This window comes from Pinus tabuliformis, chromosome 9, assembly GCF_031772625.1.
Source record: "Pinus tabuliformis cultivar Carrire ecotype Pingquan chromosome 9, CPIR1, whole genome shotgun sequence".
NCBI lineage: Eukaryota > Viridiplantae > Streptophyta > Pinopsida > Pinales > Pinaceae > Pinus > Pinus tabuliformis.
This window is the reverse complement of record NC_142307.1, coordinates 409386999-409390815: the sequence shown is the minus strand read 5'-3', so window position 1 is coordinate 409390815 and position 3817 is coordinate 409386999. Positions and strand designations below refer to the sequence as shown.

The 3817-nt window shown below is 36.1% G+C and overlaps 1 pseudogene across 1 annotated transcript; it reads left to right on the top strand.

Annotated features, from left to right (window-relative positions):
- The first annotated feature begins 1963 nt into the window (after nucleotides 1-1963).
- On the top strand, nucleotides 1964-3586 carry LOC149148899 (methylsterol monooxygenase 2-2-like; annotated as a pseudogene). The gene is made up of 5 exons (XR_016262381.1): nucleotides 1964-2109; nucleotides 2429-2548; nucleotides 2648-2860; nucleotides 2948-3028; nucleotides 3495-3586. The product of XR_016262381.1 is annotated as a methylsterol monooxygenase 2-2-like (transcript).
- The last annotated feature ends 231 nt before the right edge of the window (nucleotides 3587-3817 follow it).

The following is a 3817-nucleotide window of genomic DNA, read 5'->3' as shown; positions in this document are numbered from 1 at the left end:
TTTGGATTGAGTGGAGTCGCCACTTGAGCAAGAATCTAAATCTAAAGTTCAAAAATGCTAAAACCAAAAGGTTAGTTGATCTCTCAGGTACAAGAAAGCTTGTCCCCGGTAACAACACCAAAAATTTTGACCCTATTGCCTACACCTACCTACAAGTCAGTGAGAAAAGCCTTCAACCCCACAAGGTGTGGTTGGTGGTAGGGAACTCAGAGAAGGGGCTGCCAAACTAATCTCGACTCTCTCCGTTTAAGTTATCTCCTAGGTTAGCTAAGGGGGGTGGTCCTTAATGAAAAGTTAAGTTAAAAAGAGATGTGAGTTTCTAGGAGAATTGTTAAAGTTAAATAGATTATTTCTTTAAGATGTATAAGCAAAAAATGATATGAGCAATAACCATCATAAGATAAGCATGAAATACATAACCAACTAGTGCCTTCCAAGTATTTGATCTTTAAGAAATGAAATTGTATTTTGCTTAAAACAAAAGTAGAATGCTTCAAAAATTGAAAGCAAAGCAATCATGAAATGGGGACAAAGATGACATGAAATAGTCAAAATAGTAGCTCTCCAATAGACGAACTAACTACCAAGATCAAGAATAGAAGGACCCAATCGGTTTGCCTCAAGGATCTCATCAAACGATTTTGAAAAAGGGAGTTTCCTTTCCTCTAGCCTACTAAGATCACAAATTTAAATTAAATATTTTTCTTGATCAATATCTTGTGCTTTCAAGGATTTTATTTGCTACCTAGAGCATTGTTTTAACTAGACAAGTATGGAGTTCTACTTGCATGTCTTGATCTAATTCTTGTACACTAATTGCTCTCTTGGTTTGACCTCATGACTCCATTTGCCTTATATTGGATAGGCACTAAATCCTGGTTCTCCATTACACATTTTTATGCTACGACCATTGTTTTGCTAAATCCAACACTTTATATACACCTTGAGGCTTTTTGTCATAGCTTCCCTAATCCTATTTCAGGGAAGCCTGCTTTGCACCAGATGAAAGCTGGCTTAAAGTGAGAGACAGTGTTGCTCTGGTGAGAGTGGGCAGCCTTCCTAAGTGCCATTGGGGTTGCATTTGTGTTCTAGGGCTTTACCGCTTAAAGTGCAGGTTTTGGGAGATAACAGGGTAATTACTTGTAATTGCAGTAATTCGTTATTATATTTTCTATAGCATTATCAATCGTCTTTGTTCAACATCACTAGAGAAGCACCTCTCTCTGATCTTGGCATTGAAGTCTCTGAATTTTGAAATGATCTTTAACTGTTACAGACGCTGTGTTTTGATTTTATATCATTTACAATTGATGTAAGGGAATATTTTGTAAACCTCATTTAACAGATTGTGTTTTGTGCATTGGTTTTAAATTTGTGAAGGTCATGTTTCTGAGCTTGGGAAGCATTCATGTTCTGCTTTGATTGAACATTGTAGGATTATTCCAGCCTTTCATTTATTGGTGCTGGGAACAATTGCTTCTCTAATTAACTGAAGTGACTTGTTTAAGAATTTCGGACATCAAGTAGGGGAAGTTATCTGGTTTCTTTACATTGGAACATATATTTGTCTATTTCCTTAAATTGTCCATTTTGTGCATAATTTATACTGTAATACACATAAATCATTGGATGCTTTTTATCTTATTTGAAATAAGAGAATACAAAAAAATTTCAAGATTGCTTTTGTGTCCACATCAGTGGGCATAATTTCGTGATGAAAGAACTTTTGTTTCGTTTTATTGTACTCATTCACGATGGTGCTAGGTGGGTTATAGTGCAGATAGTAGACATCGTTTTATTACCCCTGAAATACTTGCATGCATTTAGTTCTCATATCGAGAAGACAGTGAGCTTGTAAACAAATCTATCTAGAGAATGGAATTGAATGAAAGGAAATCAGGGTAATTGAGTTGTAAAAGTTCAATTGCAACTTTAATCGAATTGCTTTCCACCATGCCTGCAGAGCAAGACGAACACAGTTGCTGCACAAGAAAAATGTATTACTCGACTGCTGCTATATCATTTTTGTGTCAACCTGCCAGTCATGGTGGTTTCCTATCCTGTATTCAGATTTATGGGCATGACAAGCGTGCTACCACTACCATCCTGGTAACTTCAAATTTGATCAAAGTCGTAGAATTTTAATTTGATGACTACTCTAGAAATAATTGCTTGCGCAAGTATGTACGATTAACTTAGCGAGATTCTCTTCCAATATCCTGTAAGAAATGAAATTGGCTCCATTACACAAGGGTTTTTTCTAATATTCAGAAAGTTTAGCTTTAAATCTTTAGCATTTTTTGCAATTTTTAACGACTGTTAAATGATAAATTTGTCACACGTTGTATCATGTATGTGGTTCTGCAGGAATTATTGAATTTATGCTGCCTGCTATCACTGGTTGATTGTGCGCTTGTTGTTTGTGCAGGAAAGTAGTTGTATCCCAGCTGGTTTGTTATCTCATTTTGGAGGATTTTGTTTTCTACTGGGGCTACAGAATTTTACATACAAAATGGCTGTACAAGCATGTTCACAGTGTTCATCATGAGTAAGATGCTCTCCCTATACAAATAGATGCAAGTAACTAGTTATGTAAATTTGAACAACTACTTGTGAATTAGATATGACTTATGTTATCTATGTTCAGATACGCAACACCATTTGGTTTGACATCGGAGTATGCGCATCCTGCTGAAATCTTGTTCCTTGGTTTCGCTACAATTATTGGACCTGCCATTACTGGGCCTCACCTATTCACACTCTGGCTATGGATGAGTTTTGCGAGTGTTGGAAACTGTAGAGGCACATTGTGGTTATGATTTTCCTTGGAGCATTTCAAAGTTATTCCGTTGTATGGAGGGTTGGTATTGATATATAAATACTTATTGTATGTGTTGATTTTCCTTAGAATTGTATTTTTAGCCTTTTTCATTTGAACGGCTTGCAGAGCTGATTTCCATGATTATCATCATCGAATGCTCTATACAAAGTCTGGGAATTACTCATCGACTTTCACTTACATGGACTGGTAATTCCTCTGCATCTTTTGTTGACTTAACAAACACGGTAGGAATAAAAACGGTGCTTCCTTATAGTGTTTCTTTTCTTCTAATTTTCAAAGAATGCAGGCCTCTTGAATCATCCTTGTGGTTCCTTGAGTATTCAGTCTAAGCTGCAAATATACATTCAATTCCCCAGATGCCATCTGGCATCTTCTTCAGAAATATAGGAATGAAAATTTCTTCTAATATATTAGGCTAGCAGAATGAATGACGAGAAGAAACTTTGAAGTTTGTGTTTTCAGCATGGATTAGATAAAGACTTCCAATTAAGAAAATTTGAAATTTCTTTTTGCTTTCAATAATTTTGATTTATGTTGCTTCCTTGGGTTGTAAACATGCTTTAGTGTTACGATTCCTACTCCTAATGTCATAATATTTTATTGTTTGGCCTGTTTAATTCTATGCTTGTTTATGATTCTATTGAGTTTCCAGGTTATTTGGGACTGATAAAGGGTACCGGAAGCTAAAAGGTCTCCAGAAAGATTCTAAATGATAACCCAAGAGTGCCATCAAACATTTGTGTATGTGTGTATCAATTGGTTGAAGGAAGAGAACAGCACAGACAGGCCTAGATCACTCTCAGTTAGTTCCAGAAACGAGTTTTGTGCAGAGTTGTGTAGACTAGCAGCTTCCTGGGTAATTGTTAATGCTGATCTCAAATGTTTTTTGTTGGGTCAGAAATAATCTCCAGATCCACCCATATGCACTTCTTTGAATTCTATTTCATGTAGTTTGCAGGTTGAGTGAAGTAAACA